General features: G+C 41.6%; 1 protein-coding gene across 5 annotated transcripts in view; it reads right to left on the bottom strand.

Moving 5' to 3' along the window:
• The window catches only part of CRACD (capping protein inhibiting regulator of actin dynamics), a 147,905-nt gene that overhangs the window by 38,075 nt on the left and 82,187 nt on the right, over window positions 1-27,643 (bottom strand). For all 5 annotated transcript variants that reach the window (XM_063401956.1, XM_063401954.1, XM_063401958.1 and 2 more), the window contains one exon: window positions 5,087-5,252. The gene's annotated coding sequence lies outside the window, so the exon portion shown is untranslated. The remainder of the gene's footprint in view (window positions 1-5,086; window positions 5,253-27,643) is intronic.

Genomic DNA, 27,643 nt, shown 5'->3' with positions numbered 1-27,643 from the left:
TAGCCCTAGACCACACCAGCTGCTGAAAATTACAGATGTCATGCAGAATCTGGAAGGAAATGAAGTACACTATTAGAAGGGGGAGTGGAACAAAAACATCCAAAAGGGAGGCAAGAGAGAGGACAAGTGGACAGTGAGACAGCCTAACCTTCCAGGGAGAATACAGCAAGACAGCCTACGTGATAGAAGAGAAGACCAGAGTGAAAACAGTTCTGGGATTACTGAGGTGAAAATGAAGCTGCTCATAGTCAGGGCTGAGGACAAAAAAAAAAGTTAAAAAGGAGAAACAGACCAGATGTGCAATGTCAGGACTTACAGAAATACGCTCTACTGAAGGGCTCTCAGGATCATATACCAAATACAGGTGTCTTTGCACCCAAATAGCAGATGGAAAAACAACAGGCAAGCTAATGGCATTTACTGCAAATTTCTACTAAGAGATAAAATTGGAGCAAGTAATAAAAAGTCCTAGATCACACACCTGAGAAGAAAACTTCTTCAGCACAAAGACTTCCGCAAGCTCGTAATAGAGGGGAGGAAGTCAAGAGTTGAGGTGTCAAGAAAAGCTAAGGTCAGCAGAAATATTGAGTGTGATGTTGGCTTTGCATTCTCTCAAGACACCAGGAACCAGTTCAGGAAGGTTTTCCCTACTCCTGTGCTCTGGCCACGTTCTACTGAGTACACGTGAGAAATGGCCATTATAGGGTGATTGTGGCTCCTATTTCTGTGCTACTCGGCTGCAATATAAACTACTAAAAGGGAGAAACAACTCTAATTTCATCAAAACCTGCAATAAAATTTATTTTTAAAAATCCATGCAAATGGAAAACTGCAGCCATAACCTTTTCTGTCCTGGAACATCCTCAACACACCTCCTAACCTGGAAATAAGAAACTTTTTCCAGGTGTATGCATGTCAGCTGATATATATAAGGAAAATCCAAGCTTGTTTTTTGTCTAAAATGAAATTTCTTATAGTGTCCCTATGTGGCTTAGCTCTGCTTGGGCTTGAAGAGATACTTGCTTAAATCAGAGCTCTGATAGGATGAAGTCTTCAGGAGAAGGGGGACACCAGATACCACAGCAGCAAGGCACTTGAACTGGAGTCAAGAAGGCACTCAAAATGAGGCACTCAGAAAGGAAATTAGGACTGACCAACACAAATTGCAGAAAAAAACCAGAAACAGAAACAAAAATACAGTTAATACACAGAAAAAAAATGCCCTGTGTATGAAAACTGGATGTGATAGAAAAAAGGCTTCTTGGGAGCTCTTTGAAACTCCAGGTGGGTAGACAGATCAGTTTTTACTTTGGTCTAGATTGCCTCACACAGAACTGCCCAATGCTGCAAGTAAAGGGCTCCCACTTTGTGGGAGGCACTGTCAAGACACTGAAGTTTGCTCAGAGACTTTTTCCTGGAAGGTCAATGCTGTCACACTTGAGTCCTAAACACTGGACAGGTCTAATTCCAGGCCCTTTGAAATATTGCATTCAGCCTAAGGGAAAGTACTGCAGCCCAAATAAGAGAAATTTAATTCCCCACTCCCTCTGCACACCAAGCCAGAATGCCAAACTTTAGTAGGGCACTGTGCAGGTACCCATCAGGTCTGTCCTCACAACACTTGCTCAGAAGCTGAGTATTTGTCAACTGTGATAAAAAGGCAAATATAAAATCTTTTAATGTGCCAAATCATAGCCTCAGAACAGAAGCTTCTAGAGACTTCAGTAAAGCTCCATAAACTTGCAGAGCTTTCTTGTAGTCAGTACTTCTATCTCCCAGCCCTTCTGGCTAGGACAGAAAGTTAATGAATACAGTTTTAACTTTGCAAACTTAAGAAGGGCAATATAGACATGGGAAAAGGAATTCCAGTCCTTCACAAGGCAGAGCAAGACAAACTGCAGCAGGAAACTCCCACCTGGGTATTGCAAAACAACACAGATGAATAAAGAAGTTGAAGTGTGCATACATCAGGATACCAAGCAAGTTATTTGCATCTGATGAATACAGGATGTAAGAGAGGATGGACAGGCAGATCTCTCAGGCTGCTTCCAACTCAGCTAGTCAATCTACACCACATGTAGATCACCTAAATAGCTCCAGGCACATCTGCATCACCCAGTCAGCACAGTCTCCATTAGGGATTCAAGTGTTAGCTGTGAGCAAGCTTGTAAGCCAATACTCTGTGAAATACTAGCCTAGGTCTTGGAAGCAATATAGATGTCTTCTTTAGCCTACACTCATTTATTTGCTTGTCCCTACCTTCCTGAAGCAGCTTCCTCCCTTAATATATTTTCAAAACAACCATCTCCTCTCCCCCCAAAAAACCCTAAATGTCCACAGGACACACCTGTAGATAACACATTCATGTACGCTGCAGGCCGAGGAAGAAATATAGCTCATTAGAGGAATGGGAACATCCCTGAGCTTTTATTGTAAAACTGGAACTTTTATTAAGCTTCTTTTAATATACAGTTGTTGTACATTCTTAAAGAATTTGAAGCAGTTTTACAAAACTTATCAGGATTTTGCTTATGTAAATATACTAGTAGTTATTTGTATTTACTCTAGTCTATTTCTGTATGAATAGTGAAAAATATGGCAATGCATTTACTGTTAGACAACTTGTGCATTATTTTAGCCATTATTTTAGACAACTAAATATTTTAGACAATTATGTGCATTATTTTAGTTAGACAGCCTATCTCTGCATTCAATTCATAAATGTTTGAAATTACAGTAAAGGCTAAAAATTATAATGGATGGAAGACATGTTGAAAACAGACTGGAGTGGCAAAACTAAGCTCCCAAAGCAATTGAGTGCACTGGACTGAACACTTGGGCTTATTGTAAAATGAGTAACATGGCAAATACTACCTGCAAACTGAACATTGTCATCAAATCTGACCCACATTTGTACCATGAAGCCTGACAGGAAAAAACAGAGCTTTAGTTGAGTTTTTCTGCCATGCTAAAACCTCTCAGGAATCACAGAAATAAATGTTCCACCTGAGATGAGACATAGGACCTTTCACATGTATTCATCCCCTCTGATTTAAATTGTACCATTTGATTTTTTTCCACCAGATGCTAACTTTTAATGCTTTTGTTAATTAGAAAAATTAATAGGTTTAAAAATGCAAATATTTAACAGTCTCCAGCAAGGTCTGCCACACCTTCATGTCACAGCTGAGGAACAGGACAAGTTCCCATATCACTGTTTGTTTCTGGGTGCAGCACTGCATTTTCAGTCATGCCAAATGGGAAATCCCTGATAGTGAGACGATGGTGTTTAGTTTGCTTGTGAGGAGAAAGGCACTGAAACCTCCTACAGAGCCTTGGCATCGGGCACTCAGGTAATGCACAGCAGCAGTGCTCACTCACACCTCCAGCTACAGTGTGGCTGTGCTCAGAACTGATTTTCTGAAAAGGCTGGGACCAGCAGAAGAGGTGTACAGTATTACACCACAAAAACCAAAAGGAAACCTAGTACTCAAGGAATTTCACAGAATGGAATAAAAACCCAGAAGGTAAAAAATCCTCCAAATAAATAATTTTTAAAATCATATTTTCATAGGCAACATTAGAAATACTGTTCAGGATGATGTTTCTGATACACATTTCACTCGAGCAGAGGAATTTGGAATTTTTTACCATTTCAGAGTTTTTTGTTACATTTTCAGATATACTCCCCAGTGCAAACAGCTCCTTTTCTTCCACAACATTAGGCTTTGATCAGGAGTCAGCTAACCTCTCTGAGGAGCAATTGGAAAGTGAAATAAGTATTATTGACTCTAGCAGTGTGTGCATCTGGTCTTGGGGCTTTGTTGCTATTAGGGTAAGGGTTTTTTTTTCTTTGAGTTTTGTTTGTTTGTTTGGGTTTGTTTGGTTTGGGTTTTTTTTTTCCTGTTCCTGTTCCTAGTTAGAGATTGCTTACTTGTTTACTCTGTACAGTTTCTTACTCCCACTATGCCCACAGAAAATTCTCATGCTGTTCTTCTGTCATCCTCTGTTGTCATTGGAATATGATCTGATTTTCAGGTGTGTCTCTCCCCTCTTTTCCTTCTACTACTCTATATTCAAATTGGTTCAAAATAAAAGCAGCCTGTTTCTTGACCCCAATTACAATGCAAAAATTATTTGGGATAGAGTGAAAAAGAATGTGCCTGTCTCAACCCAAAAATTGCAGGGCAATGTATGCAATAAAGTATCTATAACAGCCAGTTCAAGTTTGTCTTTTCCCAGTTTTAAAAACAGGGATGCCATTAATACCTCTGCTCACGTGTTCACCTGTTAAATCACAGAGCTGGATTCAAATTAATTTCTGCTTCCCCCTGGGATTTCTTATTTGCAGAGCAGCACACTTGGCCCTTAGTGAGATTTTTGAGGTCTAGAGCAGCAGGTGTCACGTTCGGAGGAAAGAGAGGTGCACACGCTTCGTAACAAGCAACGTGCACATTGCTGCCACTTGGCAGAGGGAGAATTTGAACCCAGTTCCAGGAGAGGCAGGGGGAGCAGGGGCTGTGTGTGCAGGGGCTGTGTGTGCAGGGGAACAGGCGCTGTGTGTGCAGGGGGAACAGGGGCTGTGTGTGCAGGGGAACAGGGGCTGTGTGTGCAGGGGCTGTGTGTGCAGGGGAACAGGGGCTGTGTGTGCAGGGGACAGGGGCTGTGTGTGCAGGGGAGCAGGGGCTGTGTGTGCAGGGGAACAGGGGCTGTGTGTGCAGGGGAACAGGGGCTGTGTGTGCAGGGGACAGGCGCTGTGTGTGCAGGGGAACAGGGGCTGTGTGTGCAGGGGAACAGGGGCTGTGTGTGCAGGGGACAGGCGCTGTGTGTGCAGGGGAGCAGGGGCTGTGTGTGCAGGGGAACAGGGGCTGTGTGTGCAGGGGAACAGGGGCTGTGTGTGCAGGGGACAGGCGCTGTGTGTGCAGGGGACAGGCGCTGTGTGTGCAGGGGACAGGCGCTGTGTGTGCCGGGGACAGGCGCTGTGTGTGCAGGGGACAGGCGCTGTGTGTGCAGGGGACAGGCGCTGTGTGTGCCGGGGACAGGCGCTGTGTGTGCAGGGGCTGGCAGCAGGTGTGGGCGCACTCACCTCAGCGCGCTGTTGGGCTCCTCATCCGAGGAGCTCCCGTTGCAGATGTTGCCGAAGGAGTGGCTGGGCTTCAGTTTGGGCTGCTCACACTCCGAGGCGGGCTCTCTTTTCTTCCTCCTGCCGAAGAGCTTCTTGAAAGGCTGGAACTTGCCTGCCTTTTTCTTGTCTGCAGACGACAAGACAGAGCGGCGCGGGGCTGAGGACACGGGAGGAGCGGGGTCAAAGAGCAGGCGGCAGCCGGAGCAGCCCGGGGAAATGCCGGGGAACGCCGGGCTGCAGCCTGCTGGGGACGCGTCACACCGACACAGCAAAGGCAGGAGCGCTCAGACCTCTGCTCCTGCCTTTAACGATCCACAGCCAAACATTTGGATGACAGAAAGGATAATTTTGCAAAGCCAGAGCGTAACACTGCTTTAGTGTTTTTAGGGTTTATACCGCAGTTTTGACCGTTTTACCGAAAGAAAAACACTGCTTTGGTCACCCCACTTTGGAAGGGGCTGGATCCTCTGCCTTGAGTTGAAAGCAGCTGAAAACAAACAGCTGTGTTTTAGCGATGTGGCCTCATAACTAGACAAGCCAATTTACAAATGAATGAAAAGGATACATTTCTTTCGGTTTGTACTGGGATCCTTCAATAAACATCCAGCTTTATATCAGCAAAGTCAATACATTTCTCTTTTTTTCCCCCCCAAGTAACTGAGGATAGAATTTGACCAAGCATTTCTTCCTTCAGACACTGAAATTTTCAACGCTACACCATAAAAAGCACAGCAAAACCACAAAACATACATGAAGACAGAGACAAGAAATAAAAAAGTTAACCAGGGAAAAAAGTCACCTTTTTCCTTCCACCAATGACTGGAAAAAATAAAGGCAGCTTCAAACTACTATCCCCCATCTATTAAAAAGAAATATCATGACTTTCTTGTTAACCACTGTCAAGAACGGGTTAATTTCTCAGGGCTGGGATGAATCAAAGAATACATAAAACATAATAACTGTTAAAGCTCTTTATTCCTCTTGGGCTTTACCTTAGTTTTGCATTAAATCTACTTAAAGCAAGCTAGTTGGGTTTTTTCCTTTGTTTGTTTTATTTTAAAACTCCAATATTCAGCCTCCTACCGTAATCCAGTTGGAGAAGCATTGTGTTTTACTGGTGACAGATATTTTCATGAGCTAATTACGATCCTGTACGAGCTTTTCTCGCAGGCTGTGTGCACACACTGCCTCAGCATGCTCTCCTCTTCCTGCGGGCTGAGGCTCAGCACTAAGCCCCAGGTTGGTGGCAAAGTACACGCAGGCCCCGTAGGAACTTTTGACCAGGAATCTTGGAATACCTTCTGTAGTGCAATAGCATTCTTTAGTTCCACCTTGGGTTTTGCTCTCTGCTATACACTCTACCCTTATCAGGGTAAAGCCACATCTGGGTAACACGCCTTTGTAGTCACTGGAGGAATAGCTTCAGGGTTTTCAGAGGGAAAAAATGTGCCCAAGCATATTTTGACCTGGCTAATTCCAGTGGTCAGTGGTTTCCAAACTATCATAGTGCCAAAGAGCCCGAGTCAAACCCAGCATGGCATCAAACTTACACACAGTTCATCTATCTGTATCTGATTAAGGATGAAGTAAGAAATCTGCATTGAAACTACAAAGTGAAAGACACAAGAGAGAGTAATTCTGCACTTCCTTTACAGATCCATAAGAAGTTCACACAAATGTAATTCTTCTTCTTGGGCAGTCAGGATATACAGCATTTGTGCAACTTCATTAACACTTCAGAGCATCCAAGCAGCAGCATAAAAATAAAAAGCTGAATTATGAACTTCCAATTCAGGCCCAGCATCAGAATTTTCCAGTTTAGAATCACTGACTGACAATAGGCAGAGGACAAAAACAACAACTGGAACAGCAGTTTTACCAGTGTAGAAGAAAACAGGATATGGAAGATTACCTGTCTCCCAGCCCTGCTTTCCATTGGCAGATAATTCTCATCTCCAGCCAGACTCGTTGCTTGCTGCTCAATTCTGACTTTAGATATATGTAGAATGTATTTATATATAATAGAATGTATTCCTATATGAAACCCTTAAAAGACAGGCAGGCAATCATGCAGAGAAAGAGAGAAATTATTGCTGTTGGCCACAGCTGCTCTGACCCCTTACACGCTTCTGAAAGTGACTGCAAAACACCATCAATCAAATGGTGGAGCACACAGGAGAGAAGGCACCAGTAACAGACACAAGACTGGGTTAGAAGAGCTATTTGTTCAGAGTTCTCACCTTGCTTGTTTCCTCAGCTTTCTTCAAAAGGAAAAGCTGCATGATGCCAATTTTGCTGGTTAATGTAATTTACAGCATAAATCAATTCAACTACAGCATTTTTTAAAAAGGGTTCCCACCATGTCATTCATCCACATTACTCTTGTTCCCTCCTCCTTTCAAGATCTTCATATATAACTGTGAATTGCCTCACTGACTCTAAATCTGCAATACTGATTCACCAACTATGAGACTAGTGTTGAACAAATGTAACAGGTCAACACAGTTTTCATTTCATCAAAATGGGTGAAAACCAACACACTTATCTGCAGCCAAGATCTGCTTTTCCCCGTGTGATTTAACATGTCCCTTAGCTGTTTCCTTGCTGCACACCCATCATCACAGCTGTCACATTACTAAACACAAATTCTTTAAATCAGGCTTTGTGACCCATTCCAAAGCCAAAGAACATCCTGCCCTGCACGGGCTGCTCGTGCTGTTCTCCATCCTGCCAAGTTTCTAAGGAGGGAATGCCTCTGTTAATGTAAATTTTTCACAAGATCTTATGGAGGAAGATGTGGGATGATATTGCAGGGTGAAATGTTTCCTGTAACAGTAAAACAAGCACAAAAAGTATTCCAAACATCAGCAATGCAGCAGACAATTCTCTGCACAAAAGCCTTTTGAGTCTGTAATTCTCAAACACAACTCATCCCTTCTGTCCATCTGAGCTGCTGAGAGAAAATAATGGGATAGGAAAGGATGAAAGCTGGGACACTCAATGGTGTCAACTTGCAACAAGGACAATTTTTGGGAGAGCCAGGAAACAAGTCAGCCTATATGTGTCATTTGCTTCTCTCCTTAATCACTTTAATGGAATCCTACAGATCTAGTCCCAGGAGACCAGGGGCAATAAGCAATTAAACCTTTTTTCCTGTCTGTTTAACAAGTTCATTCTGTTCAAATCACTGTAAACAGTTAACAGTAAACCAGTTTTGAATCACAGAATAACATAAGGTGTGAAGGTGACAGATAAACAAGGCTGGATACACCAGCTAGGATAACACAGCACATATGGTAGGCGCTCCCTTCTCAGCTACCAGAAGAGTAGCAGAGCAGATTAGAATAATCTGTAACGTGTCATATCATTTTTTGGATGCACAAAGACATGCAGCGGGTAACACAGAGCCGGTTAAAGCAGAGAGCATTGGCATCACACAGGCAGCACATGGTGCCTCCACTCCTCATGAGAGAGGGGAGCAGCTTCTCCTCTCACAGTCTCTCTTTCATGTTCTCCAAGAAAAATGAAGGCAGGTGCAATGCCCTTTGTTGCCAGGAAATCAGGAGCAGCCTTTGGACTCCAGCTGGCAAAGTCTTACCAACATGCCAGCTGAAAATTCCCCATAAAATAGCTTGCAGATAAATTGCTCAATTCCATTGGGATTCCCAGGCTGTGACACCTTTCATAAACAGCACAGAATCCTCACCACAAGCACAGGCCAAACAAGGACTTAACTACCATGATTATAGAGGGAAGAGATTTAACTTATTTGAAAGGGAGTGAGCAGTGTATCCCAGACAAAAGCCAGGGGTGAGGTTATGCTACTGGATAGGATAGAGAAGTTGATGCCCCTGGAAATATCTAAAAAACAGTTTTCAAGCAAAGCAAACTTAACATGAGAAACAGAAAGACTCACATAATCATAGAAGAGACACCTAAATATTTAACAAGGTGTTGATTCCTTGCAGCTTTTCCTATTTGCTGCAGTCCTGGGGCACTCACAGCAGTGTGGGTGAGGAAACCTGGGGGGCAGGTCATCATCTTGGTCAGAGCTGACCAAGCACAGGCATCAGCTGGTGGGTAGAAAATGGATTGTTGTGGGAAAACATAAAAGCAGGATTCATAGTGTCGATTTGAGTTTTAAGTTACTATGACCAAGATTTTTCAAGCCCCAGTTTTGAAATGGAATTTACAAATATTTCACAGAATTTTTCTGCTCATTATATGAAATTCAGCACCTGTCTATGGCACTTCTTATAGTATGAGATATTGCACAGGAGCTGTCTCTAAAATTATGTGTTTCTTTGTTAGTGAATTTAATGGCTATAAAATGTGGTGCAATGAACTAGATTAATGAGAACATGGATTATTTAATTGAATAGATATTTCTATAATGAATTTAGGGAATGGAGATCCATATGAATGTAACATTAAGAACTGTGTGGCAGAGAGAGGACAAGTGGATTACTGGGCTGCAGGCACAATACAGCAGCCAAGGTGGAAAAGGGGACTAAAAGATATTGTTAAGAGGATAAGTTGACTGACATTTCTCATTGCATCTCTACAACAGAAAAAAAGCGGCTATGGTTCGCATTGCCAGTATCACTATTGATAAAACCACCTTAATTTCAAACTAATGGTATGTTTATAGATCCTCTTTTTAAAATAACTCAAGATGTATCCACTATAATAAAGCCCTGCCCTGCTGAGCCCGGATTAGCCAGGCATCTGCAAAAACTTCTTTGCTTTTCAGGTCCCCACCAAAAAAGCTGCCTTCCTTCCCCCTGTCCCAGTTCTAACAGCATAGAGCTTCTCTGGGGAAACCAGGATTGGCACTTGCTTCCAGCTTTCCTACCCACTCCACATCTCAGTACATACATTTCTGTGAGATGCCAGAGATGCTCGTTTTTGCTGATAAACTTGGAGTGCTCCCTGGAGAGCTGCTTCCACTCCTTCAGAAAAGGAAAATCAATTGTTTGGAATCAAGGAGGAAGAGAGCAGGCTTTGCTCTGCTTAACCATGATCCCATGCTTTAAAATAGGTGTGATCTTCAGTACCTGTGGTAGCTCATCTGATTTCACAAGGAAAACTGGTTTCTGGACATTTTCTGCTTTCATGACCTGCCCTCAGTCCATTGCCCTCTCTTCCACTGGTGGCTGGGGTTGACAGATGGACACAGTCCAGATACAAAGCAGGCACAAACACCAAAGAATCATTTAAGAGAACAAACAAAAACACCAAAGAAACATTTAAAAGAACACATAGGGAATAAAGATTGACATTAAAAAAACCAAACACTGAAGCTCAGATTCAATAATGTAACTTCCCAGAAATGGGTTCACCTCTGTGAGACATTTAGTGATAGCACATAACAGTCATAAAGCTGACAGTGTGCAATAGTCCCATGCTGACAGAGATAATATCACCTGACATAACATCAGTACCTGAGACACATTAAATGAAAACAAGATTGAGAGGTATCAAAAGTGTCAAATTGGTCTAGCCACAATGGTCTAATGAAACACCTTGGCAAAGCAAAGGAAAAATAGTGGGCCTTTACTTGCCTGTTTTTCCAGGAGTATCAGGTGATCTTACAAGAGATACTATTTCCTGCAAACCTTGTCCCAGAGAGGATGAGGTATTCTTGGATTACATGATATAAACCAGTAATACTACCTAAAGCATCCATAGCACAGCAAGAACGAATCTTACTTTCCAGAAACATCTATTTTCCCTTACCATCTGCAGAAGCAAAAACATTTCCACAAAACCCAGCCCATTTTGTGATTTTCCTTCCTCCCAAAGACTGTTTTCCACAGAAACCTTATGTGGCTGAGACAGTCAGCTGTTAGAAGACACATACAAATCGTCATAATGGAGTATTAATGTTCAAGCACCATATAATGTGTTTTATCACCCAGAGCAAGGAAACAGCTATTTTGACACTTCTCTTGATACAAGAAGGAAATACCTTCTTGAAGATAAAAGGACTTAATCTCCACTTAATCTCCACAGTGCTCTTTAAAAGCAACAAAGAAATATGAATGAAGAGGAGGAGTAAATAATTTTTTTTAAAATGTTTGGATGACATTAAGAACTACAGCTAAGTAAATATCCACTTCTTCAGTCTCATTTACTATGGCAAAAGTCTCCTTTCATTTCTGAGCTCCTGTTCTCCTCCTATCACTGTCTTTTAATTAAACTCTTCCCAGCCAGTCTTTGTATTTCTGTGCCTTCTGTTTTCATCAAGCATTACAATGAGTGGTCCTAGAGGTCGGAGAGCCTCATTCATCCAACCCTTTGTTTTAACACTGACATTCTGCCTTCTTAATCCATCCCACTGCCATCCTTGGGCAGCACCTTTGGGACAGAGAAGATAATGCCCTCCAAAAAGCACAACCAGACTTGGAGCAGGTAGCTCATTTGGGGAATGTGTGAGGTAGGCTCGGGATAGCAGAGACTCCCAGCAGGGAAGACATAGGAGAAAACTAGTATAAACTTCAGGGGCAAACCCTGCTATGCCAAGGAGTATTCTTCTTCCAGGGGAAAGCCCCAGTTACAGGCTACACAGTGAGTAGCCAGACGATGTAAAAAAAGTTGGAATTCACATCTTGAAGACAGTAAGAATGGATAGTGGAGTTCATACCTCTGAGGACATTTAAGAACGGGTTAACTAAATCCCATAGATGTTACTGAGATGCTGGGCTGCATTGCAGAACATACCTGATAAGATTAAACCTGCTTATTATGGCTCTGGGCACAGTGATGCATGTGAGGCTTTTAGAAAGGAAGAGACTGCAATAGCTTCTGATTCACCAACAAAATATTATGTAACAGAAGGGAGAAAGCTTTGCTTTACTAGTTCAAGGCTTACTAAGTCAAGTTATTAATGATGGGAGACCCTTTTGTTGTGCTGGGTTTTACCTGAGGTTTCCAGAGCTGCTTTAAACACTTGATGTCAATCAATAAAGAGATGTTGGATCATTATTTCCTTCTCAGAGAAAAAAAGGTAAAAGGTGGGATTCCCTCAGCAGGTTAATTTCTTACGTGGGAAAATTTGTGATTGAAAGAAGTCCTGGCCATGCTGAATGTGAAAAGATAAACCTCCCTAAGGCAAAGCTAGTTCCCTGAGGCCCCATGTCAGAGCAGTCCAAAGTCCAAGGAGTACCACGTGCACTGGACAAACAGCTCCCACTGCCCCTCCCCAGCTGCCAGAGGGGAGCTCCTCAAGACTGGCCCAGGCTGCTGACAGGCCAGGATCCTACACTCAAATCACGATTTCTAAGATCATTCTTACAAGGGGTCGTGTTACATGAACACTTTTTCATGCCCCTCTGGCTCTAAATAAATCCTGTATTGCACTGGTCAACATTTTTAGATCCATACCACCTGCAGTTTTCCACTGGTGAGAGGAGGAGCATTTCACTGTCACAGAAATTACTGTCTTACCATAAAAAATGTTAATTTTCATGAAGAGAGCATGAAACTCATAGACCAAACCTCTTCAGTGGTAAGGCAGAAATGCTACTAGCATGTTCTAGCAATAAGAAAAAGCTGAGAAGCACCCTGACCTCAAGGACAGTCAAAGTGCTATGCCAGAAAGTCTGGATGGCTGGAGGACTGGGATAACTGGGATAGAAATGAGTTGAAGTATTATGTACACAGTCATTCCTTTAGAGCCTATTGTTGAGATGTCCCAGATCAGCTAGAAATGGGTGAGAAGACAGATGTGACCATTCCAGCTGATCACAGGATAATTATAAGCCAGCCCTGCTGCAAAAGTTAAATGTCCTCCTTTGGAAAGGGAGTGGCAGGGGTTACTGCCCAAGCAAGGGGCTGGAAACCCCACTGACTAATAAATCACTTGGGGCAAATAAATCAAGGCTCTAAGAAAGCAGGTACATGCAGTATATTTTAGTTTGGGATTTGGAATTTTTTCCTTTTTTTTTTTAAGGGAAACAATAAACTAATACATTACTGAGTCATTATGACACAAAACAAATTCTCACTTCAGTGTCACGTAAAGGCAATGTTATTGGATAAAAAATTCATGTCATGGTGTAAAACCAGATGCATTATTTCTGCTTTTAATGTCTAACACAAACTGAGACCAATAAAGACATAGGTACTCAGAGTGATTTCTTCCATTTTTGCACAGTTTTAGTATAAAGTATTTTACAATGACAAACATATATGAATTTTAAATTTGCAATTCAGATGAACTGCTAGAATATTTTATATAGGTCAAATTAAATGGAGAGAGTCAAGTTTTCATTTTATTAATTTACCTACTCTTCAGTCATAGGAGATAGTAGTGGGTTTTCTAGAAACTAGCAATATAGCTTTTGAGTTAGGGCAGCTCCACGTTGAAGTAAAAATGCATTTTAAAAAGTTCCAACATAGTTCTAGGTGTAGCTCTAAATGAGGCGGAGGGACATTAGGAGAAGGGGAAACCCCAACAATTACTTTATGCCTGTGTGTTTGCTTTCAAAGTTCTGAGAATTATGAAGTGATATAGAAAACACAGGAGTAAAAGGGGTCTTATTATAAGCAAATTATTAACTACTCCAGTGAACATATTAATTTAATAAGTTCTTCTTTAATAAATTTTATAAAGGTAAAGCTGAACAGAGGACAGTAAATCCACCTCCTTTCCCCAGATTTAAGGAATTAAAATGTCAGGATGAATCACAAGACCCCCTTATTTCAGCAACCTGAAAGCCAAGCTAAATCTGACCTCAGGCTGAATGTGTCTAAAAGAACTAAAACAACTTGTGCTGATCTGTGGTTTCACAGAATTAAATCACACTGTTGTGGTTTACAGCTGCATAGCAAAATAAAGAAAATAAACTATATCTTAAAAAAAGAGCTGTATAAGCCACAGTGATCACAAATTCTCCAGCAAGCTGTGGTAAAAGCAAAGGCCAAAGTCAATGTTTGCATGGTGAAAACCACAGTGAAGAGAGGCATGGAGCTGGGAACAGTTGTGTGATAAATGCCAATCACTCGCTTTTTGAAATTTATGAAAATTTAATAAAGAATAAAAATTGGTTACAAAAAAAATTAATACAATAATAAAAGTTTAAAAAGTTTTCAGAGTCAGGACAAATAATGAGGCAATAAGAGCAAAGAAAGGTAGCCCAGGTCTACCGTCCCCTCTCCTCTCAGACAAAAGCTGCGAGAAAGAAGGGCCCCGTTAGAGAGAAGCATCTCTATTTTTGAGGACAAACTTTAATGATTATGCATACTTTATCTAAGAAAAGCCCGTTTGCCAAGAGCCTTTTGCAAAACCCCTGGCGTCCTGGAGTCTGGCTTAACCAGGTAGCTTTGTGGATTCAAGGAGATATGCATGGTCTGGCTTGACCAGGGTGGTTTCTGTGGATTCGAGGAGATATGCATCTTTCCCTCTGAAACATCCAAGAGGGGTTTTAGTCTGGCTTGTTGTAATTGTTCTCTCTGTGTAGAAACCTCCGGGTTATCTTCTCTTTGCTCTTGAGCTAAGGACAATACCTTACACACAATTCTTACTTAGATTCAATGTTAAAAACTACATTTACTATATTATTTAAAATGTTAATATTGCATAACTTTTCTACCTAGCATATTACATATAGTAAATATCTGCGTAGAGCCACACACACAATATACCTTTTTCACAGTTGTGTTAAGTGTTTGAGGTTTTTTTAACTTCTGGAGGAAGCCAACCTCAGCTTCCTTATTCTGTTGGGCAAGGTAGTCAGAAGGAATCGTGGCACTCATTCCCCAGACTGGCACATTTCCAAAATATCACAGGAAATAACTTCAGTCAGCAGCTCAGGGGCTGAAGAACCTGCTCTCTGCTCCACTCCAAAGTGTGGAAGCACTCTGCTCTCACATGGAGCCATCTCTGCTCCAGGAGCTGTGCAAAGCTGTGGCAGGAGGACACCTTTGGCTCCTCACTGCTGCCCCTGCACCTTCCTGCTGCACGCTTCCCTTTCCCAACCACCCCGCCAGGCTCACTTGCTCCTTCTGACAAACAAATCCACTGATACTGACACCAATTGTGGCCAGATTAAGATTTAGGGCATCTCTCTTGAGTCTGGGATATTGCCTACTCAACAAATACTTGGATTTTCATTGTCTGAGCAACTTTCACTGCATACACAGGCCCAGATTATCAGCCTCCTCAGGAAGGGCGGGCACTACACTGAGATGTTCTCCCACGTTGTTCAGGGACAAGATTTGCCTTCTGGGCATGTCAGCAAGAGAGGATAGTCAGCCACTTGTATGAAGCCTGCAACTCCTCCTGCCCCTCTCACATCTGCAGCATCACAGCCTCACCTTGGCCCTGCACAGAGAACACCAGCATGCTGCACTTCCACCTCTCCTGCTGACCTGGATCACCCTTTGGAGCACCAGGGTGAGATGGCCATTTCCAGTTTTTTCAAGAATTGCCAGTTTTTGTGATGTAGATCACTATCAGCTAAGGCATGAAATTGGTGTCTTAATATTGACAGGGATGCTACAAAAAAAAAGCTGCACCTGAGCCAGCACTTAACCAACACTGTTACCAACAATTTCAGAGACAAGATTTGGAGCAGTTAAACAGACCATGGAGATAAAACTGATCACCAGTATTAATCACTAATTATACTAGCATTGCACAGATCTAACCTAGCTGCTCCTTATCCATCACCTGTTCCCATATAGTGAGCAGGCAACAGGCTGAGGCACAAAGGCAAATCTCAAACGCCTTTTACACAGAAAGAGCAAATTAAAGACAGGACCAGGAACATGTAGCTGCTTTCCCACATCCTCACCAGAGCCCCCAGCCTGAGTTGTCTTCACTACCCCGGCCAAGCACAGACAAGAGAAGCAAGTAAGATATTTTTGTGATAGGAAGAGGACTGTAAATCTTCAGATTGAAGTTCTGGCAACCTTCTCAAACACTAGACCTGCTTTAGAAAAGAAGCTTGTAATTGACTCAATTCCTCATCTTGTCATTAATGTACCAAAATATACAGAATAACAAGATTGAGGATGAAATTTTACATTTTAGAGTGACCTATAAATATCTAAGAGTCTTGAAAAAAAGTCTTGAATAGTTTTCTTCTGATATTTGCAAAACTTACAATATTCACTTCATAGGACACTCAGATGTATTTTGCCATCATAGTTATTTGGCTAACATTGAGGATATCAACATACAACACTAGTAAATAAAGCAGTGTTATTTTAAATGTCAACTAAGTAAGATTTCTACTCCAAACAGAAATATCAAGAAAGGAATCTCTGTAAATTCTGTAACATCAAAATAGAAAAGAAATCCATCATACTACTGTGATGCAAAATGAAATATCTGCCTCTGTTCTATTTTATGAGGCTGGAATAAAATTAATTACTCATGAAGAAGCAAAATTAAAGAGGAGAAGGGAAGCAGCCACAAAGAGATGATACTCAAGCATTTAAAAATCATCTAAAATAATTCAAATCCAAAATGGCCTTTGCCCAAAAGCACATCTCTCTCTATTCCTGAACTAAGACAACCAGATATTTCCTTTTAAAACATCTTGCCTTTAGCTAGCAGGAGCAGAGAAAAAACTACTTCCTATTTTCGTGCCATTTTGGTTCCAGGCCAGGATTTGCCAGACCAGGTTGTGACTGATCACACTAATCTTCTCACTGTGCTGAGAATACAAAGCATTATCATCACTACACTGCTGAAATACATCAAATTTAGCCACACAAGGTGAACATGATTAAACTTCACTGAGAAAAGAGACAGCGCTTTCTCTGAAACATCACTTACCCACTTTGGAATTTATTTACCATTTACTATGTGCCAGAACAAAGAATGGAGGGGACTCAGGTGGCCAGGCAGATCACAAGGTCCCATGTGCTAGTGAGGATGGCTAAACATAACTATAGCCAAGGGAATTTAATGCATTGTAGATTGCAGGATATAACATCAAGATGGTCCCTTGAGTGAAAACTATTCCAGTGTGTGGTTTGTAAGCCTTGGGAAGACACTGGGAGTGCAGGTTGTGTCTGTCATAATCTGAGGGGCTGCAGCAACTGTGACAGCCCCAGGGACCAGCCAAGTGCTGTGTCTCATGATGCAACATCATTCCAGAACATGTTACTTGTACAGGGTATCTTTTGGCAGATCAGATACCTTCCAGCTGCTCCAGTCCAATGGCAAGACCAAGGAACAGAAATCCTGTGACATATTTTGACACAGATAATGCAAAGCATCTCAAAGTAAATCCAAGTTCTAGTTTTTGAAACCTTGCTCATATGAAAGTTTCTGAAAGATTTGTCAAATATGCATCTGGAAACAACCATAGCTGTTGCTTTGTCCTGTGGGCTTAGAGCAAAGGAAAAGTGACACATCTAAAAGTCCTGGGTGAAGAGAACATTCATTCCAGTGCTCTGTGTTGGCCCTCTGTTAGATCCCCCGATCCTCATACCAAGTTTTCTATGGCATTTTCAGAAAAATCCTGATGCTCTAAATGACTGTGCTAATCTTTATCATTCTTTTAAAGAGCAGAGCTAAAGCCCAAAAGCCATATGTGCAGTAACACCCACCCAGGACAGTCAGAGGAAAGAACCATTTAATTTAGATATATGAAATGACAGCACCGTCAACAATTGGAGGGTGACTTTACACAGTGTACAACTTAGGCTTAGGCTTCTCCCACCCCTTCACCCCTCTTTTTGACTTTTTCAGACTAAGTCCTACATATTATATAGAAGAAAGAAAAATGCCAGTTGCGGGGCAGAAATACATTGTAATGCCAATGCAGAATATCATCTCCTCCAGGGTTTTTCCACCAGAGGATGTGTGTCAATTGCAAGAAAAAACACATTACCTCCTTTTCTTTTTCCTGCTCTTACAGTGTAGATTGTTTGAAGACAAACATCAAAATTAATGAACATATCACATCAGAAAAAATAGGACACTCCAAATATTCTGTGTTTTAATTTGGCTTGATTTATCAGGTATGTCTCTATCTGATGGTGGAGAGATGACATATATCACAGGATATGGATTGTTCATAATGTGTTTGCAAAAAATATTACTCTGGACCAATGAAATTTGTCAATTTGTTCTGCTTTAGTCACAGTTAATACTGCACATATCTGCTCTCTGGTTGATGAACTTGCACAATCAGTTTGAGTTTAAGTGTTTCAGACTGTAAACTGAAAATTAGCTAATGGCAACTGATCGGCTGCATCACCTGAGAAATCACTGGTTTATTGACGTTCAAACAAATGCTGAAATAAAGGAGTGCAGTCACATGTACGTAAAACTTGTCATGTAGTTGCATACAGTGGATCACTGATGAATTTGGAAAAAACTCCTGGAAGAATGCATACCTGGAATTATATATATATATATATATATATATATATATTCATTAGCAGGAGGGCAGCTGCTCCTTACTTTTAAGGTGCCACTTTGGAAATCACAGTCAAACACGTGACTAAAAATGTTAAAATATCTGTACTTGGGTTGGTAAACAGATTCCTGTAAGGGCATCACCCACATTGTATCCTAAAACTTCACTGACGGTAAAGCAATCCAGATATTATCTGGATAGCCACTTAATCAAACAAGAGAAAATAAGAGAGCAGTGAGATTTTGCAGAATCACAGAATCATTTAGGTTGGAGAGAACCTTTGAGATGATCAAGTCCAACCTATGACCTAACACCACCTTGTCAACCAGACCATGGCACTGAGTGCCACATTCAGCCTTTTCCTTAGCACCTCCAGGGACAGTGAGTCCATCACCTCCACAAACTGCCCATTCCAATGCCCAATCAACCCTTCTGTGGAGAACTTTTTCCTAATGTCCAGCTTAAACCCCCCTGGTGCAGATTAAGACTGTTCTCTTGTCCTGTCACTGGTTTCCTGGGAGAAGAGACTCACCCCTACCTGGCTATAGCCTCCACTACTTTGCAATAAAGAGCTACTTGAATGGATTTTAAAAACGCTGTAATGTTTTTACTAAGTGCTTCTAAAAGCAGAGGGAAATGTTTTCACCAGTTTTGTATAAATAAAACATTCAGAACAAAGTGCAAGGGCACACTAGATAGAAGCTGAAACAGGCCATCTACCTATATTTGCTCCTCTTCAAGGTGCCTTGGTACATCCATGCAGCTGTTAGCCATCTGCAAGCCTTTGCCAGCTGGCCAGTGTTTCAGCCTGGCAGCACTCAAGGCAGTCCACTGCTGCATGGACACCACACTCACTGCACATCACTGTAAAGGAGGCCAAAAGCCCCTGAACCAAAGGATGTAAAATTAGCAGGGACTGATAAAGAGGGAAGAAAGGATGGCTGTTAAAATGCATACAAGGTCCCAGGAAGGATCAGAAGATGTAGCATTCTGTGTTGCTTCCTTGTAATAGCAAAAGTTTACTTAAATTGTCTGCCACAAAACTACCTGTAGAAAAGTCCCCAGAGCCCCCAAGAAACAAACTCTCTGAAAGACATCACCCTTTGCAGCCATGGAGGAAACACAGTGCTTATAGCACAGCAGGACCCCAAGGAGCAGCTCTGAAGACCTCTGTCCTGGGAAACACACACAGCGGCATCACCAGCATTACTTGGCTTCTACCAGAACCAGTCCAGACTGAAGGGGTAAGGGGCCTTACTTTGCTCTGTTTCTTTTACTGAGAACAGTTTTTGTTCCAAGATCCACAGCAGGGAAACACAATACGGCTGTAAGCCCCTCAGGGTCTTGACAGGCAAAGGCACAGCCTCCAAGCAGGACTTTGCTCTCCTCTGCCGGAAAGGGCTCCGTGCCACAGCTTGTAAGTGTTGAGGACATGACCTCCCTGTGAACAGCTGTGTCTCCCTGCCCTGCCCTCCTGGACCATGCCACCAGACTGGTAAGGTTTGTTTGTACCTGCTCTTCAGGATACCCCAAGCACCCTCTGCAGTGTCAGCCTCTTATTATCCTCCAGCACCCATCAGCAGAGTCATCAGCTGGGGCAAGTGCAGCCACAGAGCAGCTGGTCATCCCTGCTTTAGGCTGTGCTGTGACATGGGACAGGCACTCTGCTCTGCAGGATAAAGAGGACACCTCACTTAGGGAAACAGCATTCCAGAATAAGAATTAAATGCAGTCTGGCATGGGGGAAGAACATGAAGAGATTGCATCTTTGGAGTAAGATGACAAGATTTTAATCTATCTAGTAAGAAACAACTAAACAAGAAGACAAAAGTCAGCTGGGTTGAGATGTCTAATTAGTTCATGAAGCATTTTACTAGAAGTATAATTTTACTGGTATAGCAAAGCAGGAGGTACTAATTAGTTGCAACTCATTAAGGGTAAGTTGTTTAGTAATTTTGGAAAAATGAATGCAGACAGGGCAAGGCTGGTACAGACAAGTATTCCACGTAGCTGAGTGTCACATTTCCAACAGCAGCCAGTCTGCTCAAGCAGCAGAGGAGTAATTTGCAATTCAGTCCTGACCCATGGGGACAGGCAGGCAGATCATGCATTCCAGCTCTTCTGAAAGAAATATTAAAAGACAAAAATAATGAACGCCTTCACTACAAATGACTAGGTGAGACAATAGGTGTCTGTCTCCACCCATGAGCTATTAAGACTTCATGTTCAATCCACAGAAAGCATTATTATCTTAAATAGAGAGCTTTTGGATATATAAATCAGCTGTGTTCACATTCTCATCTTTTAGATTTCTGCTAATAATTATGCAGGAGTAAGTAATACTTACCTCTTTGTAAAATGCATCCTTCTTAGGGAAACAGAAACAAACATCCCAGCTAAGATATTACCAACAAGATTTTAATTCCATAATATTTTCAAAACTTGCACTTTACCCTGGACAAGTTTCTTGAGTGGGAGTTCAAAAACCATTGCACATACCAGAATAGAAAAGGGACTTAAAACAAAGACAAAAAAAAAAAAAAACAAACCCTAGCAGGGAAGAAGGTTCAGTGAACAAGACCACCAAAGCATGCAGAAATGTCATCACTCACTTCAGCTGAAAGGCTGGCAAACTGTAGATACTCTCTACCTTTCTGCTTTTAATCCCATCCATGAAACACAAGTACCCTCAGAGAAACCATATGTAATTTAGCTAATCCTTTTTCAATTGCACAAGGCGGTGGTTGTGGGCAAAGGTTTCCTAGAACAGCAGCTTTCAGAGAAGTGTCACAATGACATTGTGTCAGACTCATCCCCTACAACTGTCTGCCAGGGCTTTTTAAGCCCCTATGGTAGTATTATATAGAGATGTACCACGAACCCAGTATAAGGCAAGGCAGCAATGCACCATTTTAATTTGGTGGTAACTGTAAAGCAAATGATTCCCTGAAAAACTAAATTCTAGGAAAGTCTGGGCCTGGAATTTGCAGCTCAGTTATGGCTTAACTAATAATACCTAACACAAGTGTAAAAGCCACATGGGAAAAAGTTTCCTTCCCACAGTCCTCTGGTGAAGCAGCCTACAAAAAGAAAACTAAAACAGTCTGAAAACTTCACAAAAATAATTCTTTTCTTTGTACTGAATGGACACGCTGTACTCCCACTCCTTTAGAAAGGAAGTTAAGAGCTGCTTTGTGTCAAGCTCTTTTTCTCAACAAAATAGAAATGAAAGAGCCATGTGAATAATTAACAGATGACAACAGAGAGCTAGCCAGGTATTTCAAACACTTGTGTCTCTTCTTCCTACATGAATTCCTCAATAGTACATGCAAAGTCAGTCTTCTTACTACTTCCATCATTTAAATCTGGAATTGGAGCTGATTAAATAACTTGTTGAGAAGTAAGGGCTCTTTTTTACATTCCTTTCTTTCTCCTTTCTTTCCCTGGGAGAACATTTGACCTGGCTGTCAGTGACAAGGGGAGCTTCATGCCTTGCTCTGAAGGGCACTTGGTGATCAAGGGCACTTGGAAATCACCAATTTAAGATCTAGACAAAATTATGCTTTTCTCCTCTTAGTGCCTGCTGAGTACCACAAGCTCATGCAGAACACCATGCAGTCCAGTGGAAACAGAGACACTATTTACTTCTGAACTGGAATAGACATATAATGGGGAAATCTGAAAACAGACTGAAGCTTTAGTCATATTACAGTGTTAACCATCATCTCACAGTAAAAGCAAGTCTTGTTTATTATAAACACTTTGGATGGCCCTTTGTCCCCAGGGTCCCCCCTCCCCAACTCCCCCAAACAAAGAGGCAAACAGGACACCACTACATGAATCCAACACCATTCCTTGACAGCATGCTTGCTATTTACACATGAGTGCAAACTTAACACTGCTTCAGTCCATTCACATTTAACTCTAATAAATTCTGAATTTGTTGGAGAAACCCTGAAAATCTAATGCAAAAAATAAAAATGAACAACTGAAAAATATTTGAGGACTGACACAGGAAAACCTATCAAAATTAAAATTACAGTAGTAAGCTTTAAAATAACAAACTTTTTGACAACTTTCAAAAATAATCCAGATGATCATAAAAAAGCATGTATTTTTCTATTTAATGAAAAATTTAAATCCATAAATTCTAAACTTTCATCAGTTAAAAGGACCATATCAAAAGGTATGGTAAAGCACAGAATCTGACAACACAAATGGAGGAGTAGTTTCCCACAGTGGAGCAGAAACCCCCAAGTGATGCCTCAGGGAATCACCTGCAAGAACATTAACCAGAATAATCTCTCTGGTTTGAAACTTGACTGTGCTTCACACAAACACTGGTTATTCTACCTGCCATAAAAATGGACAAAAGCAGCACATACATTAGCAGCAGCTGCTACTCAAAAACAAGAAGCACAGCACATTCCCCCCTCAGCAGCTCCCAGCTGAAAGTGTTCCAGACTAAGCCACAAAAACTTAACAGTGAGCTTTTGAATGACAGGACATCATGTGCTCCATCAGTCAAGTACTTACAAGGTTTCTTAAACAAATTGATCATGCCTACAATTTCAGACGAAGTCAGAGAAACTTCAGACTTGATCTTCTCTGAGGAAGAAACAGAAGCCGTGAAATCACCAGAGAGAAGGACTTGTTTGGCTATTTTTGTTGCAATTTTAAAGAGAACTCTGAAGAGCATATTGTAACATGATAGGAAGCTTGTAGGAACAGCCTTACAAATTAAGCTGGGCATGTATCTCAGCACTCTGATCTTATTTAGCACTTTCCCTGTGGAAAATGCCAAGGGAAGTTTCAACTATCAACAGCCAAGATGGTTTCAGATTGATAGATAAGACCTCCCAGCAGACCTCTCATTTGGTACATTAGTTTATACAACTGCTGTTTTGCTCAGTCTTCCTCAACCACAAAGCCAAAAGTAGCCTTACCTTTCCCACGAGGGCAATGTGGTATATTGAGACTACTAGGCAACTCTTTATAGATGTTATGAATAACAGGAGTGGTTTTTTAAAAAGTAGGGAAAATCCTGATAATATATTATCCATGTTTTTATCTTTACAAGAGCAAGTTAATGTCAATAACTACCATGACATCTGGAGGCTGCATTTTCCAAGAAAATTTATGCTAGACACCAGTATTTCCTGAAGCATCCTATAGTACCATGAAAGGGAGACAAGCATAAGCAGTCTGTATCATTTGTCATGAAAGAAGCAACAATGATGCAAATTCCTCTTAGAAAGCAATAAAGTTTTGAATAAATCCTAAAAGGGCTTCATTGTGCACTTCTCAGTCAACACTGGCTGAGCCAAATCCTTCTGCAGTACTTCTCTGTGCCCTGGATAGAACTTCCCATGGCTCCAGGAGCTCCTTTCGCAGAGGTGCCAGTCTTCCACAAACAGATCTCAGCAACCAGGACTTAAGGGAAAATATACTCAGCTAGGCTCCTAGATCTGTACTTTGGCAGAGGACTGGGAGACCTAATTTTCAAATCTCCTGGGAACCAGGTAGCTTATCGTGCAGTAAAATCCTCTACAGGAAATTAATGTTTTAGCGATGCCTTTTCGACTCTTGCTTGGTGGTTGTTCAAAATCACGTCTTACAAGTTTTACTCAAAGACCAGCAACAAATTGCTAAGCTTAGGCCTTCATATCCCAAAGGTGTTTAGACCAAAAGGTTTCTCATAAAATTTAAGATCTAGACAAAATAATGCTTTCTCAATGTGAAACCAAAGTTTATGGTTGTCATCTAGTGTCAACAGAGGTCCTTGGCATTTTCATATCAATTGCAGAGGCTCTTGAAGTAAGATAAAGCCTTCAACAGAGAGGAATTTTAATTAATCTATTGTACACAGTGCATTTAATAGTATCTGATTTCTCAAATCTCCCTGTGTCAATTAAAAACAGTGTATGCAGAGAGACGCTGAAGGATCCCAGGCTGCTTAGCAGTCCCTTTTCTCTAAGCACTCTAAATACAGACATATAGAATAATTCCCCTAAACACAGACAAATGGGATTGAAGTGTGTTGGGGGTTAGATTTGGTTTTGTTTTTTTTTTTTTTTCCTCTTCTCACAGAATTTTTTCCCATAAGTTTCCAAGAAGCCTTAATAACTACTTAGTCAAGACAAAAAGAGTGCTTGAGGGATATAGCAGCACGAAGCTACACCTATTGTTTTTGAGTCCCTAGGAGTGTCCCTCAGACGGGAGAGATGATGAGCTTTGGGAAAAGGCAAAAAGACAGATCTGGGGGAGGGGGAAGCACTCTTGCTCTCAGCGCCGAGGAGGACGGTCAGGCTGCCCTCTGCCTCTGTCTCGTCCTGGGAAATCTATCGTCATCTGCTGTGTACCCGGGAATCCTGAACTCGCTTTCTCCAGCCTCTCCCCCCACCGCCGCTGCTTCTTCGGACCTTTGAGGCTCTCCTGCTACTCTGTAGCCCTGCACTGCCCAGCCCTGCCGAGACACCCCTGCTGTTCCAGCTGCCAGCGCAGACCTCATCTCATCCACCAGCCCGAGACTTTTTCTTCCTTCCAGTTCGGCCTCTCGGAGTCCTGCAGGGGCACCCAGATCAAACTGCTCTGGGCTTTTGTAAAAGAAAGCCCTCAAGGTTCTTGGTTCTGTTTATTATTGATGCTGTAGTTGTTGTTTGGTTGTCGTTTTGTCATATATACTAGTAAAGAACTGTTATTCCTACCCCCATACCTCTGCCTGAAAGCTCCTTTAATTTTCCTTTTAATTGGAATAATTTGGAGGGAGGAGATTTGAATTCTCCATCTCTAAAGAGGTCCTGCCCCTTCCTAGCAGATATCTGTCTTTCAAACCAAGACAAAGTGGAAATGAGAGAAGATAAAATAAAGAGCTTGAGAGTAACATCCCCCTGTTACTTTCTCCTCTGGGATATCTCATACAGATTTGTTTTGGCAGATATACCAAGATTTATGTGCAATAATGACTTCAGCAACTTCTTTCTTTAGGGGTGCATTTTATTTCACTAATGATACATTCTGAGGAGCCAAGAGGATGACTTTCACTCAATTTTATTTTTAATTAAAAAGAGCTTAAAAAAGAAAAGGACAATGGAAAGATGAAATTGCTCTGGTCTGACAAAATACATGGCTTTTTGACCTATATATGAGGGCTACTTTCTTATCTCCAGCAACTGACAGACCATGATTCTCTTCAGCAAATAAATCACTTCACCTAGCCCCCTCAAGCCTTCCTCCAACAGCACAACACTGGATCTAGCACCCCTCCAAATAGCCAGCAAGCCAGGATTAATTAAGACCATGAGAGCTTACAATAGGGCTCAGGACCATCAGAAAGGCTACACAGGTACCTGAGCAAACACTCTCTGGACTCAGGTGTGGTCACTGCCCTGAGCACATTCTGAAACTATTCAGGTCCTTTGCACTTCAAACCCCATGACTAAGATTCACCTTGGAGACCAACAGATGAATATTACAATAGTGAAAAGCACAGGTATTGAGAGGTACCTCTCTTAGAGGGACTACCTAATCTAGCATCAAAGTTGGAGGTGCAGGAATGACCACAAAACAGCCTCCTAGCTGAGGACAATTAGTAGTGTTTAATCATCACACAAGGTTACCAAAGGACTTTTTGTACCAGCAGCAGAGAAGCAGCGTCACTCAGACCACAGGCATGAAGATAAGTGGTGGACAATCTGGTAATGAAGAGGCAGAAACCACTCTCCCTATAACTTCCTAATATCAGGTTTATCTCAGTCACACCCAAACTCCCTGCTCTGTGTCTGCTTAAGCAGGGATGAAAATTGAAACTTAAGCTTTTGTTAGACATCCAAACATTAAAGACGATTAAAAGGTGAAGTGACAAAATCAAACAATGCAAAGTTTAAAGAGAAAAAGTATTTTCCTTCAATTTTCTTACATGAAAATAGTTTTTCATAGCTGAAAAATGTAATGCAATAGACATTTAAAAGGTCTTCATTTTTCCTCAGACAACTCCAGTTCATGTAAATCCCCTAAAAAGATTAGGGACATAGTGTGTTTTGCTTTCACATCATCTTATGCAGACTGCAATTAAATTATTTACATCACTGAATTGGTAGCAATGCCATGCACAACACCAAACTGAATTTTTTGCCTCCTCTTGCCGGCTTAGTTTACTTAAAATTTCATTTTGATTTATTTTCAATACATCAGGAAATGGAGGCATTGGGACTTATAAAAGCTTGTTATATATAATTGTAGATATGGAGGTTATTAATGCAAGCATAGATTTGGCATAGGCACTAAACCTTTAACTCAGGGAGCACATTGTCAGAAAACTTACCTGTTTGTTAAAAACCTCACAGATCACCAACTCACTCAAGTGCTCCAAAGCTACGTGAAGTCAGCGGAGAATATTGAAGCTAGTAAAGGAAATCAAGAGAGAATGGCAGAGAATGAAACCAGGCCCACTGGAGCCAGGAAGTTTCTGATGAGTGGTTAATGGTACAAAAGATGGGATGCATTATTTAGAGGAACATGTCCCACAGGAACTGCTCAGGAGGTGACAGAGAGTTCTCAAGCAATGTAGTTGGAATCTTGTTTCTCATGTGGCCCTTAAATGCTGGAGGTCCAAATAGAAAAACTTTCAAGTTAGCATAAAAAACCTGTCAATACATGGCATTTGCAAAGTAGTCATCTAATCTCCTTCTTCAAACAAACTCTACTAAGTACAACCAGCAAGGCTGCCTGAAGCCCACTGAGTGAGCTTTGAGAAAGACTTCTTGTGTTTCCTTGAGAGGGGACAGGTGCCTCACTTTCAGATGAACAGCCCCAACAGCACATTCCTCAGCAAAAGCAAAAGCATAAAGGGTTGAAGGGAGCAGTATCTCCCTGCACCTCTGCCCTGGGGGAAGCACAGATGGCAGAGTGCATATTAACACTCCCCATGACACACCCTTCTAAAGGCAGACAAGGAATACCACTTGTCAGAGTTTTCAACACAATACTTCTCTGAATTGCTGACTTGGTGCAAGCAAAGGCAAAATGATTTTTTAAATGTCTTCACCAGAAGTCTCAGTTGGAATGAAGCATGTCTTGCATTAATCAACACCTTCCATCAAAGTAAAACCTGATAAGTATTGCTTCTTATCTTACT

The sequence above is a fragment of the Prinia subflava genome, chromosome 7 (assembly GCF_021018805.1).
Source record: "Prinia subflava isolate CZ2003 ecotype Zambia chromosome 7, Cam_Psub_1.2, whole genome shotgun sequence".
NCBI lineage: Eukaryota > Metazoa > Chordata > Aves > Passeriformes > Cisticolidae > Prinia > Prinia subflava.
The sequence above is the reverse complement of the archived record's forward strand: the minus strand, read 5'-3'. Positions and strand labels throughout refer to the sequence as shown.